General features: G+C 43.5%; 1 pseudogene; it reads left to right on the forward strand.

Annotated features, from left to right (window-relative positions):
* The window catches only part of LOC140844000 (sorting nexin-29-like), a 67,139-nt pseudogene that overhangs the window by 26,730 nt on the left and 25,987 nt on the right, over positions 1–14,422 (forward strand).

Genomic DNA, 14,422 nt, shown 5'->3' on the forward strand with positions numbered 1-14,422 from the left:
TTGTCCCTCCTTGGCAGCCCACACCCTTGCCCAGCTCATGGCTCCTAGGAAGAATGCAGTCTCTGCTGATGTAACCGAACTGAAATATCAGCATGAGCTTTTGTGGAGCTGGTGTTTGGTCTGAGGAGATGTGTGTATTTGCCCCCTTCTGGAAGGGAGACCAAAGATCTTGTCGTATTTTCAGAGGGGCCTATGAGCCTGTTTAGCTCCTGGATTAGAATCCCCATCTGGCAGCAGAGACTCAGCATATTCTCTCTGGGGGTAGTAAGCAGTTGTGAACACGATACTTTCAAAGGAAGCAGAGCCTTCCTTCCCTTGTGTGTGAGAAGGCAGCGTGAGGGAGCGGTTTGCAGTCAGCTGTCTCCAGCCTCCTCTTCTGCTGGGCCACTTGCTGACTGTGCATCACTGCACAAGTCACCTCACTTGTCTAGGCCTCGGACTTTGCCTCTGAGATGGAGACAGCCTTGGGGGTTGTGAGAACCGGGGTCAGGTACAAAGTGTTCAGTGCAATGGTTGGTATGTAGTTAATGCTCAATAAATATAGTGGCTGTTGCTTTTGGTGTTATTATTATGAAAAATAACATGAAAAATAGCATGAAAAAGTGTTGATGAGCCAATGTTAAGTAAAGAAAATTGATCACAAAATTAGATATGCACAAGAATTATGACTAAGAAATGTGTGTGAATCAACAGGTGGGATGTGAGAAGATACAATGACTGTTTTGTGGATAAAGACAAACTTACTTAGCTTTCCCTAAAGCCTTAAGTCTGTTCCTATTCTCAGATCTATGGCAGTCTCTCCTGGGGAGCTAGGAATGAGAACAATTAGTTATATACAGATGTTCAAAGCAGTATATAGTGAAAACTGGCAATATATCATGTTCCCAGCAGTAGAGAAATAAATTATATTTAACTGGAAAACCATCAAAAATCATGTTTTCAAAGGTCTTTGAATATTACAGGAAAAATGTTTATGATCTAGATAAGAAATAAACCAGGATACAAAACTATATATATGTATGAGTATATATATATATATATGTACATCACACACACACACACTCGCTGTGATGGCATATGAAATTCTGATGACTGCTCTAACAAACCACACGCTTCGAGGCCTAAAGCCACATGAACTAACTTTCTTACACTTAGGGAGGGCTGAAGTCCACAGTCAGTCACGCTAGGCTAAACTTACAACAATGATGGCAGGGCTGCTTCTTTCTGGAAGCCCTAGAGCAGGATCTCTACTTGCCTCTTCTGACTTCTGGTGGCTTCTGGGATTCCTTGGCTGTGGCCCCATCATCCCACTCTTGGCTTCCTTGGCCATGTTGCCTTGTCCTCTTATACCTCAGATCCCCCTCTGCCTCCCTTTTTCAAAGACTGGAGATTACAGTGGGTCCACAGAGACTACCCAGGATAACCCCCCCTTCTCAAGACCCTTAATTCAATCACCTCCACAAAGTCTCTTTTGCTATGTAAGTTAACCTTCACAGGTTCCAGGGATTAGGATGTGATTATATTTGGGGGCCATGATTCAGCCTATTGCAGATGTCAGTTTTGTATAAAACAGAAAAGTACAGGAGGAAAGAGTGGAAGGAATACTTGACAATGTATTTTCATTTTCTAGGGACAGTGGTCATCCCTAGATGGTAGATTGGGGGGTCATTGTTATGTTTGGCATACTCTCTGGTGTCTTCCTTTTCTGTATTAAGGAAGTAACTCTTAAAATCCTCAAAACTAAAAAAAAAAAAAAAAGTCCTCCAAACTGCCCAGAGACCATTACCCCAGTGCATTGCCCGTCACTGGTGGTGAGCCACGGCCTGTCCACTCTCTGTGCAGAGCCGGTGTTCTGGTTCTACGTGAAGGAGGTCCTCAACAAGCACGAGTTGCAGCGCTTCTGCTCCCTGCGCCACATCACCTCCCACGTGGGCCGTGGCTGGGCCTGGCTGCACTGCGCCCTCAACGAACACTCGGTGGAGCGCTACCTGCACATGCTCCTGGCCGATCGCGGCAGGCTCAGGTACCTGATGCGGGGCTGGGAGGGCGTGTAGCCAAAGGGTTAGAGTCATGCAACCTGCAGTCAGCCTGCCTAGGTTTGCATCCTAGTCCCTCCCTGTGGGGCAAGTAGGTTCCCCTTCAAGAGCCCCAGTCGTTCAGCTGTGCTATGAGGCATTTGGTGGGAGAGTAACTGGAACTGCCTGTAAAGGGTTCAGCATGGCTCCCGTGTGTAGCGAGCGCGCTTGATGCTGTTACTGGTAAAGCCACAGGTGTGCAGAAGCTGGCTGTCTTAGGACGCAGTGAGCTTTTAGTTTGGGCTTCTTTCAGATTCAGAGCTTCTTTCTCTTTAGTTGTGGGGTATTTAGGACTCAGTTTCATATTTGGTCTTTCCATGTGTGCTGGGTTCTTTACAACTTTTGGATTTTTGAAGTTACTCCACCCCAAACTGACTGAAAAAAATATAGAAGTTATATGTTGGGGAGAGAAGTCATTTGTCATTTAAGAAGAATGAATTCTATTATGTTTTCTCTTTTTCTTGCTCATAAACAAAAAGTTCACTCTGTCACTTACTTTAGGGCAGGCCATGCTGCCATAAAAACATCACGAAACTCCCAGTGGCTGAGATAGCCACATGTATTTCCTCTCCCTGCTGCAAGTCTGTCATGGCTTCGTAGGGGTTTCTCATCTCAGGACCCAGGCTGACTGCAGGCTCAGTTTCTGTAAATGCTTTCACAATTGCCAAGGCAGGAATAGGGGATGTGGTTGAACAAAGCACTGACTTTTTAAGCTTTTGCCTGCAGGGTTACTTCACTTTCACTCACATTTCATTGGCAGCAAGTCACATGGCCAAAGGCACGCTCAGCTTTGGAGAGTATGGCTGTCCCCAGCGATGTGGCTAAAGCACTGAATATGCATCAGCCGTAGTGCGGCCGGCCACATTCCCGTCAGAAATGCCTGACTATTCTCCTTTTTCCTGTATTCATGATGTTTATGATATCTCTGTCTTTGTCCCTGTCTCTGTTATTTTCCTTCTGAGAATGGTGGACAAGACATGTCATTTTGTGTCACCAGAGGGACAGAAATCGATCCTGTCCTGGTCCCTTGACTAACTTCCACATCAGCAGTGCCCAGATCCTCAACTTTGAAGTTTCATATAATTAAGTAATCGGGCGCTTCATTAGTGCCATGTTGCATTCCTGTGATGTCATATCTTGCTGTGTGTTTCCTGCTCAAGTCTCCTCTTGTGTTTCTTCTGCTGCTTGTGGTCATCCAGTAATGATACCAGTCACTCATTAGGCGTTCTGGAAAGGTATGCTAAGGCTCTTACAAATACCCTTGAAGTTCTCCCGCGGATGTTGCCTGTGGCTCCTTGTCCAGTTGCATGCCCAGATTGTGGGTCTGAAATGGGACGGATGGGGGCCAGGACGACTGGCACTGGCTGTACTTGTGTGCTGCTTGGGGTCTGAGGCGGGAGGCTGTGAACGTCTGTGTGTAAGCATTAACCAGCTTTAGTTATGGAGAACATACTCACATTTCTTAACAATAAATTTTCGTGAAGCTCTTCCCAGCAGATCGTTTACAAGTAGTTCAAAGTTGCACACTCACTGTCAAGGCAGCCTTTAACTATGAACAATTGAAGTGGATTCAGCTGTTAAGGATCACACTTGATCTTACCTGAATCACTAGCCACTTACCCAACTCAGTGTGGGAAAACCAGATTAATTGACATGCATGAAAACTGGCTCAGATTTTTAAAGAATCACAGTTTTGGAAATCAGAGGTATGGTTGCAAAGTGTAGTTTGGGCTTCCACTGATATTCTGCTGGGTGACTATTGAAAGTGATGCATCTCTGTTCTCTTTTTGTTAGTTGTATTCAGTCACTAGAGCAGCTAATGTGTCCAGTTGCTGCTGAGTTGTAGGTCACTCATGACTGACTGTGCTTTAGTGAAACTGAGCTTTCACTCCATTAACTTAGAGTTCTTGGGTCTGGCAGGGAAGGGAGTCGGGGGTTGAGGATATTTGCTTGATATTACTTAGCAGGGGGTTGGAAAGAGAGCTGGGGAATTGCACTGGGAGACCTGCTTTTGAGCCCTGGCTGTACCATTTATTGCCAGATGACCTTGGACAGACCCTGCAGGCCTCTCTGAGCACCATCACCCACCTCACACATACACACTGCCATTAGGATTTTTGGGGCTCTTTTTAGCTTCACAGGCCTTCTGAGGGATGACTTGGACTTTTGGGTCTGCAGCCTAAGCAGATGTTACATACTGGTGCCCTGGCTGATGGAGCCATGGAACTCTAATTTCATTCTGAAATTGTCTCTCCTTGTGTTAGCCCAGTCAGGGGTCTTTCCATCTCATGGAGACACTGTTTGAGTTCAAATCACCCCTCTGTTTGTCCCCTTCTCCTTTGCTGCTTCAGAACTATCATGTTTACATCTCATGCCTATTTCAGCACTCTGAAGCTCAGGGAACCCTAGAGATCTCAGGGGACCAGTGAGGAAGTCATAGGATATGTGTTCAACTCTTATTTATACAGGAAGCCTCAGTCCAGCAGCCACCTCATATATCCACTCTGGGATGACCAGGCATGGATTTTCCAGGGACCCATCTAATGGAATTGTCTGGCTAATGGATGCAGAGAACCACTATTCAGAGCTTTTTCCCTTTCTCTTTCAATTCTCAGCACTTTTTATGAAGATTGGTCTTTTGTGATGGATGAACAAAGGTCTAGCATGCTTCCTACCGTGGCAGCTGGTAAGCCACAAGGCCAGGGGTGATGGGCCTTGTGAGGCTTGGTGAGCAGAGGCTGCCTGGGAGTGAATTTATAACTCCAAGGGATGCTGTGGTTTTCCCCATCCCTGACCAACTTCAGGAGTCACTTGCCACTGTCCTTCCTTTAACGTACTGAGCATTGAGTCCATTTCTCTAGAATTTGATAGTCTGGCAGGGAAAGCATGGGATTGAGGGGGTTTGGGCTGTGGCTTTGCAAGTGTAATATAAACATCTGGGGAATTGGAGGTGGGAGACCTGCCTTTGAAGCCTGGTTCTACCCCTTACTGGCTGGTGCAGACCCATCACTTTTGTTGCCTTTACTTTCCTCCTGTGTGCAGGGAAGGTGGGGATCCGGTAGCATAGCAGTCCCTGTAATGACACTGTGTGATATGGAGTCACGTACGTAATTTGCCAATGTGGAAGCCCTGGACTGATGTCAGCTGGTGAATTGTTAAATTGCTTATCAAAGGATGAACCCGACACAAGTGGGTAACCTGCTTCTTTTTTCCAAATCCTTTGTTGCCTCCTCTTTTTTTGTTCTCCTTATAATTTTTGCCAAGTACCAAACATAGAAAGTTATGTTAGTTTTGTCCATTGAAGAGGAAAAGTCGGGGGGTGACTATGATTCCTTCTGTGGGCTATGGGATACCAGTACAAGTTTTTATGTAAAGTAATAATAAGGATAGTAATAATGATATTGGCACACAGTTTTTGATTGCCTCTGACCCGAGTGTTTTTTGTGGGTGATGATCCTTAATAGTTACCCTGTGAAAGAGATATTGTTGTCTCCATTTCACAGGTAGGGAAACAAAAGCTCAGGGAGGTTATAAATGGCTTGACCAAGGTCTCATAGCCAGTAAGTGGCCATGCTGGGATTCACCCCAAGCAGTCTGACCCCCAGACTTATGACTTATCCTCCCCTTGGTTGACTTATTTGCACTTGTCTTCCTGACAGAAAGGGAGAGAATTTGGAAAGATTCAACATCTGTGGTGGCTGGTGTCTTCTGACCCCAGTTTTGCAGGAGGTCTTTATTAACATTTAAGATCAGCGTGTACTGTACCAACTGCAGCTTGTTTATCGTGTTGGGGTCACAACTGGGTTTTCAACAGCAGACACTCCAGACTTTCCCCTTTTCCTGGCAGGTTTGAACTCTATACTCTTTGCAATTAACATTGACAACAAGGACTTAAATGGTCAGAGTAAGTTTGCTCCTACTGTCTCAGACCTCCTAAAAGAGTCAACGCAGAATGTGACCTCCTTGCTGAAGGAATCCACGCAAGGAGGGAGCAACCTTTTTAGGGAGATCACGGCCTCCTCTGCAGTCTCTAGCCTCATCAGACCTGAGCAGGAGACTGACCCTCTGCTTGTCGTGTCCAAGCATGTCACTGCCGGTAAGGGAGAAGGGGTGTGCGAGGCAGAGCAGAGGGGGTTGGGTGAAAAGATGAGAGACTGGGGCGAGGTGGGCACGACTAGTATCTGAAAGAGGGGAATGAAATCCGATACACCTGTCTGTCCAGGTCATGTTTGTGTTTATTCGTCTTGCCTTTAATTTGTTTGGAAGGGACCTGAGAGCCTTCTTGAAATGTGGTGATGATAAGGTAGGAGAGCAAACAGCTCAAATGAACAAAGTAAAGGTCAGGGTGTGGTAGTCACATGAAGCCGGGTGAGGCTGCTCTTCATTTATCCCCATCCATTCTTTTGTTGTTCATTTATTGCATGCTGAGTAAGACGATTACTAGCGTTTAGCCTACAGTCTCCTTTGGGATGGGTGGGGGTAGACATTTAATGACAAATTATACAAATAATTTGTTACCCTTCTGTCAAATGGGATGGAAGCCAAGCGTAGGGAGCTATGGGAAATGCATGCTGTTAAGGGATGACATTTCAATGGAGGCTACAGGGAAGGGAGCAGTTGAGCAGCTTTGACTCTAGGCCACCAGGAGGCAAGAGAAAGTTGATTCCACTAAGATTAATTTTGAGAGAAGTTTATAATACCCATGAGCCTTCGGGGACACCCAGAATGTTGTTGCAGCAAAATTGGAAATTTGAGGTTAAGTTCTTAGTCCTAGTATTCTCAAGTCCCTTGAACGAGGCAGTAATCATGGTCATCTCTCTGGGATTATTGATGGTGAAAATGCAGAATCTCATGGAGTGTTTGGTACATACTGGCTTTATCTATCTTGCCTTCTTCTCCAGCAGAGACCCCATGAAAATGACCTAAGACTGAGGACTGTTGTGGACTTTGCATAGCAGAGACCCTGAAACTTGTATACCCAAAGATGTGTTCTTTCCATCTATTCTTGGGACTCTGCTTTGTTTGGGGACATTGCCTCAGGGTGTGATACTTGGGGAGCATCACCCCATCACACCTTGGTATAGATGGAATGGAGTCTTTTGAATCAGCTCACAGTATCTCACACCCATATTTGATGATTAACATGGGTGAACAAACTGGCTCATCTAAGTTCTGGTTACCACAGCAATCTTGATTTCAGTTTTAGTTAGCCTTTGCTGTGTAACAAAGAGCTCCAGAAGGTAGTGGCTTAAAACAACCACAATTCAATATTTTTTAATGAGTTGGCAGGATGGTTCTTCTGTTGGTTTCACTTGGCTCACTTCTGGGGCTGCATTGAGCTGGTGGCCAAGCTGGAAGGTCTGTGATGGCCCCACTCAAGTGTCTGGAATTAGTGTTCACTGTTGGCTGGGGTGGCTGTATATGGCCTCTCATCCTCAATAAACTAGGCTAGCTTCCTTCCATGGTAGTTGCAGGGCAGCATTCCAAGAGGGTGCAACACATCTCGATGCCTAGGCTGTAGAACTGTCACGCTGCATTATGTCTGCCTCGTTCTGTTGGTAAAAGTAGAACACTAAGCCAGCTCACATTCAAGGGGGTAGAGAAATAGACAGCATCTGTGAGTGAGGAGCAGAAAGGTCCCATTGTCAGGGGCTTGGGTAGAAGTAGGAGGAATTGTAGCCATTGAACAATTGATTCCCACCCCCAAACTGGTTTTCTTGGTCTCATCTGCCAGCCATGAGAGTATTTTCCAGAGTGAACAATGAAAATCATTTCTGTAATGGTAGCATCCTTTGAATCAAAGTTCTTAGAAGTATTGCTTAGAAGGAACAATTTTAATGTATTTTATTTAAATCGTATTTGTTTGAATCAGAACATCCATTTTGTTCCATCTCAAAGATTACAAAAAAATATGAATTTACCTTAAATTTATTTTTTCAGTAGAATAATAGAGGACTTTCCACAGTCTAGAGGCAAAAATGCTTTGATCCTGTCTTTATCTTGCCTACATTTTCTTATGTCTTATCCTTTCTTTTGCTAGATGCCAGATATAAAAAGGAGCGGAATAAGAAAAAGAAGGTGACCAACATCATCTCATTTGATGACGAGGAAGATGAGCAGAACTCTGGGAAGGTTTTCAAAAAGATTCCTGGGGCAGGGGAGAGCTTGGAGGAAAACTCTGACCTCTCCTCGGTCAATATCATGTCAGCCTTTGAAAGCCCCTTTGGGCCAAATTCCAATGGAAGTCAGAGCAGCAACTCATGGGAAATTGATTCTCTGTCTCTGAATGTGGAGTTTGGGTACCAGAAGCTCGATGTGAAAAGCATCGATGACGAGGACATGGATGAAAACGAGGACGATGTGTACGGGCCACTCAGAGTCCCCTGAGAAGTACGTTGCACTGGCACTTTAGCAGAGGGGGTGGTACATTCATTAACGCATTGTTTTCTCTTTCTGCACTATTGGGTGAAATAAGGCCGCAAGTTTTTTTGTGTTTAGGGCACCATTCATTTTTCAGATCTCCATTTAGGAGGAAGGAGTGTGCACTTGCTCTTCTCCTGAGATCTGGGGAAGGGTAGTGTATTTGAAGGTACTTACCCCAAAGTTGGTGCCAAGAAGCATGCCTTGAAATTCTTGCTTTATACATACATCGTTTGTTTCCGTTGTTTGGGTTTTCCTCACATCTCTAACTTTCCACTACCCAGGGGAGCTCAGGAGAAAGGCTGGGTTATACTAGAGAATAGTTGTGGGCTGGTGACTTCTCTGTTTATCTATAAGGGTGTGAACAGCGCTCATTCACTGTGCCTGCTGCTTTAGCACTGGGCATGCAGTAGGTTTATACCTGCGGGAGGGGCTGGATGCACAGGAAGGCACAAAGCAGGAAAGTATAGTTAAGAGCTTGGATCTTGGAATCAAGACAAGCTGGGTTCTCATTTACCTGCTGCATGGCTTAGGCTGGCCAGAGTGGGCTAAGTTACTCCACCCGCTGAGCTTCCGGCCTCATTGGAGACCTGGGAGGGAAACAGCACCTGCTTTGTGGAGTTGTCAAGTTGATGGGCTACTTCCTGTGTGTGGGGCCTTTGGCACTGGGCCTGGCATGTTGAGGAAGGTGACACAGTTCAGCTGCTGTTATGCTGCTCTTGTGAGATTTCCTGTGCTTGGTTTTATCTTTATGCCAGATAAGCTAGTTACCTCTTCAGGTGGGCTTTATAGTGAACAGTGCCACCCTAATCATGGCCGACTTCCAGAGTGTGAAGTGAAGATGCTGAGACCCCTTGGTATGGTCAAGGGGGCCAGAATGTCTCCAGCCCTCAGCTTTTCATCTTCATATTTTAGTATGATTTTTTTTCCTTCTCATGAGACTATGCCTGCTTTTGTTTTTCATTTTTACTTAATGTCCTCATTCACATGGATACCTGCATTATTGATCATCCGTGATATGCCAGGCGTGGCAAGCTACTTGCTAACTTTATCGTAATTATTAGAGCTGCCCTGGGACGTTAGTGGGAGTCACTTCCACTTGATGGATGAAAGGACAGGATTCTGTAGAGAGCTCAATTGGTTAGAGCAATTCCAGAAGCTGGGATTAAGGGTAGGTTATGTTGTGCTCCAAAGCTTATACTGTCAAATATTTTCCATGATTTTACATAATTGTGAATATCGATTGGTTGACATTCAGTCAGATCAGTATGTCATGACTTTCTAAAGGTTCCCCCGTTGTTGAGTGTTTAAATTGTTGGCTTTTTTGTTTTGATTTTTGCTTTTTTATCAGCCATTTGGAAATGAGTCTTTTCATGCACAAGTTTTTTTCCTACTCCTGAAGTGTTTGTTAGGGCAGTGTCCCAAAGCAGTGCTTGAGCTCCTGGGGTATGAATGCTCTATACCTGGGATCCAGGTCTTGTCACCTGCTGTGTTAGTCAGGTTCTCAGGGAAACGGATCCAGCAGGATATGTGTGTATGTCTACACAGGTGCAGTACGTCCCCTTATACATGGTTTCAGTTTCCCACAGCCAATGACAGTCCCGAAGCAGGTGATCCTCTTCTTGACATTTTATCAGGTCAGTAGTAGCCTGACACTACGTCACAGTGCCTATGTCACCTCATTTCATCACATAGGCATCTTATTATCTCACATTATCATCAGAAGGGTGAGTACAGTACAATAAGATGTTTTGAGAAAAGGAGAGACCACAGTCAAATTTTCTTTTTTTTTGAGAGGGCATCTCTCATATTTATTGATCAAATGGTTGTTAACAACAATAAAATTCAGTATAGGGGGGTCAATGCTCAATGTACATTCATTAATCCATCTCAAGCCTAATTCTCGTCAGTCTCCAATCTTCTGAAGCATAACGAACAAGTTCTTACATGGTGAACGAATTCTTATATAGTGAATAAATTCTTACATGGTGAACAGTACAAGGGCATTCATCACAGAAACTTTCGGTTTTGATCACACATTATGACCCATAAACAATCAGGTCAAATATGAATATTCGTTTGATTTTTGTACTTGATTTATATGTTGATCCCACATTTCTCCCTCTGTTATTATTATTATTTTTATTTTTAATAAAATACTGAAGTGGTAGGTAGATGCAAGATAAGGGTAGAAAACATAGTTTAGTGCTGTAAGAGGGCAAATGTAGATGATCAGATGATCAGGTGTGTGCCTATGGACTAAGTATTAATCCAGGCTAGACAAGGGCAGCAAGACATCCACGGATGCAGAAGATTTCTCTCAAAGCAGGGGGGGGTGAGGTTCTGAGCCTCACCTCTGTTGATCCCCAAATTCTCACCTGATGGCCCCCCTGCGACTGTGCCTATCTTAGGTTGTTCCTCCCTTGAGGAATCTTACCCGTCTCTGGCTAACCAGTCATCTTCCGGGGCCATACAGGGAAATGTAAAGTTGGTAAGTGAGAGAGAAGCCATAATGTTTGAAAAGGTTAGCTTTTTACTTCTTTGCAGATTTATGCCCTGTGGCTTCTATGCCCAGCACTTGTCTCGAGGTATTTTTACCACCTGGAGGAATTATGATACTCGGTAAATTTGATATGAGGCACGAATTCTATTTAAGGGTTGTAATTAGGAATGAAGAAGAAAAGCTATAGTTGTAGCATATGGAAGGAAACATGGGAGGATTGATTATTTCGTTGACATATCCTCTTGTAGAGTACCTTAAGTATGTATAGGTTTTAAACTACTAACTAATTTGCACACACATATTAACATAATAGGAATACGGTGACATAAAGAAAGCAAATCTATAATTACCATCCATCTCCAGTGAAGCCAAGAAAACCATTTAGGCACCCTAGGCATTTGTGAAAATTTATCTATGATATGATGGATATTGTCCAATTTTACTTGAACAGTCTGAGAAAAATCAGACAAATTAAAGCAGCCCATTTCTGGGATCTGTTCACATCCCATATGTTCTTTTAACTGTAGATAGTCTATAGTCATAAGATTTTGGAGTGCTACAATTTGCACCCCTCCCAACTCCTGGTTGAGTTCCAACAGTACAGATCCGGTCAAATTCGTTGTCTCACTGTATGCACATGCCAGCCTAGAAATCTCCCTCCTCATCCCTATGGCAAGTCCAGGAGACGGTGGGCTGGATGCAGCCACAACTGCAGCATCGTCCAGATCCCTGTGGAGGCTTTTTGATGATCATCCCCCGGCACAAGTCCTCCAGAGAGTGCTGATGCCGGAAGCTCCTCCTCATATCGTATCTTAGTTCATTTTCTGGGTATCCAAGCTAGGCCTTGATCTTCTGCATAGAAACAAACAGACCCTTTGCCCACACTTTGACATGCCCTCTATACCACTGTGCAGAACTCATTGAAGGTCAGCACACAGTAACTGCTTTTTTTTTTTTTTTTTTTAATTAAGAGAAAGGAATATTATCAGAAAAGAGTACCTCCATAGCTGATCATCTGACACCCTTTAAGTGATCAACATTAAGGATATTTAAAGTATGCGTTGATCTTTGATTTACCAATAGTTTTATCCTGTTAAGGAGTAATCCCCCTTTTCTTTCTTTCTTTCTTTTTTTTTTTTAATTTTTAATCTACACTTAGATGAAGAATACTATGTTTACTATGCTCTCCCCTATATCAGGTCCCCCCTAACAACCACATTATGGTTACTGTCCATCAGCTTAGCAAAATGTTGTAGAGTCACTACTTGTCCTCTCTGTGTTGTGCAGCCCACCCTCCCCTTTTTCCCTCCCCCCCCATGCATGCTAATCTTAATACCCCCCTTCTTTCCCCCCCCTTATCCCTCCCTGCCCACACATCCTCCCCAGTTCCTTTCCCTTTGGTACCTGTTAGTCCATTTTTGGGTTCTGTAATTCCGCTGCTGTTTTGTTCCTTCAGTTTTTCCTTTGTTCCTATACTCCTCAGATGAGTGAAATCATTTGGTATTTCTCTTTCTCCACTTGGCTTATTTCACTGAGCATAATACTCTCCAGCTCCATCCATGTTGCTGCAAATGGTTGGATTTTTCCACTTCTTATGGCTGAGTAGTATTCCATTGTGTATATGTACCACATCTTCTTTATCCATTCATCTACCAGTGGACATTTAGGTTGCTTCCAATTCTTGGCTATTGTAAGTAGTGCTGCGATAAACATAGGGGTGCATCTGTCTTTCTCAAACTTGATTGCTGCATTCTTAGGGTAAATTCCTAGGAGTGGAATTCCTGGTTCAAATGGTAGGTCTGTTTTGAGCATTTTGATGAACCTCCATACTGCTTTCCACAATGGTTGAATTAATTTATATTCCCACCAGCAGTATAGGAGGGTTCCCCTTTCTCCACAGCCTCACCAACATTTGTTGTTGTTTGTCTTTTGGATGGCAGCTATCCTTACTGGTGTGAGGTGATACCTCATTGTAGTTTTAATTTGCATTTCTCTGATAATTAGCTATGTGGAGCATCTTTTCATGTGTCTGTTGGCCATCTGTATTTCTTTTTTAGAGAACTGTCTGTTCTGTTCCTCTGCCCATTTTTTAATTGGGTTATTAGTTTTTTGTTTGTTGAGGCATGTGAGCTCTTTATATATTCTGGACGTCAAGCATTTATCGGATGTGTCATTTTCAAATATATTCTGTGATACTGTAGGGTTCCTTTTTGTTCTATTGATGGTGTCTTTCGCTGTACAGAAGCTTTTCAGCTTAATGTAGTCCCACTTGCTCATTTTTGCTGTTGTTTTCCTTGCCTGGGGAGATATGTTCAAGAAGAGGTCACTCATGTTTATGTCTAAGAGGTTTTTGCCTATGTTTTTTTCCAAGAGTTTAATGGTTTCATGACTTACATTCAGGTCTTTGATCCATTTCTAGTTTACCTTTGTATATGGGTTTAGACAATGGTCCAGTTTCATTCTCCTACATGTAGCTGTCCAGTTTTGCCAGCACCATCTGTTGAAGAGACTGTCATTTTGCCATTGTATGTCCATGGCTCCTTTATCAAATATTAATTGACCATATTTGTTTGGGTTAATTTCTGGAGTCTCTAATCTGTTCCACTGGTCTGTGGCTCTGTTCTTGTGCCAGTACCAAATTGTCTTGATTACTATGGCTTTGTAGTAGAGCTTGAAGTTGGGGAGTGAGATCCCCCCTACTTTATTCTTTTTCAGGATTGCTTTGGCTATTCGGGGTCTTTGGTGTTTCCATATGAATTTTTGAATTATTTGTTCCAATTCATTGAAGAATGTTGCTGGTAATTTGAGAGGGATTGCATCAAATCTGTATATTGCTTTGGGCAGGATGGCCATTTTGACGATATTAATTCTTCCTAGCCATGAGCATGGGATGAGTTTCCATTTATTAGTGTCCCCTTTAATTTCTCTTAAGAGTGACTTGTAGTTTTCAGAGTATAAGTCTTTCACTTCTTTGGTTAGGTTTATTCCTAGGTATTTTATTCTTTTTGATGCAATGGTGAATGGAATTGTTTTCCTGATTTCTCTTTCTATTGATTCATTGTTAGTGTATGGGAAAGCTACAGATTTCTGTGTGTTAATTTTGTATCCTGCAACTTTGCTGTATTCCGATATCAGTTCTAGTAGTTTTGGAGTGGAGTCTTTAGGGTTTTTTATGTACAGTATCATATCATCTGCAAATAGTGACAGTTTAACTTCTTCTTTACCAATCTGGATTCCTTGTATTTCTTTGTTTTGTCTGATTGCCGTGGCTAGGACCTCCAGTACTATGTTAAATAACAGTGGGGAGAGTGGGCATCCCTGTCTGGTTCCCGATCTCAGAGGAAATGCTTTCAGCTTCTCGCTGTTCAGTATAATGCTGGCTGTGGGTTTATCATATATGGCCTTTATTATGTTGAGGTACTTG

Source organism: Manis javanica, chromosome 10 (assembly GCF_040802235.1).
Source record: "Manis javanica isolate MJ-LG chromosome 10, MJ_LKY, whole genome shotgun sequence".
In the NCBI taxonomy this organism is placed as follows: domain Eukaryota; kingdom Metazoa; phylum Chordata; class Mammalia; order Pholidota; family Manidae; genus Manis; species Manis javanica.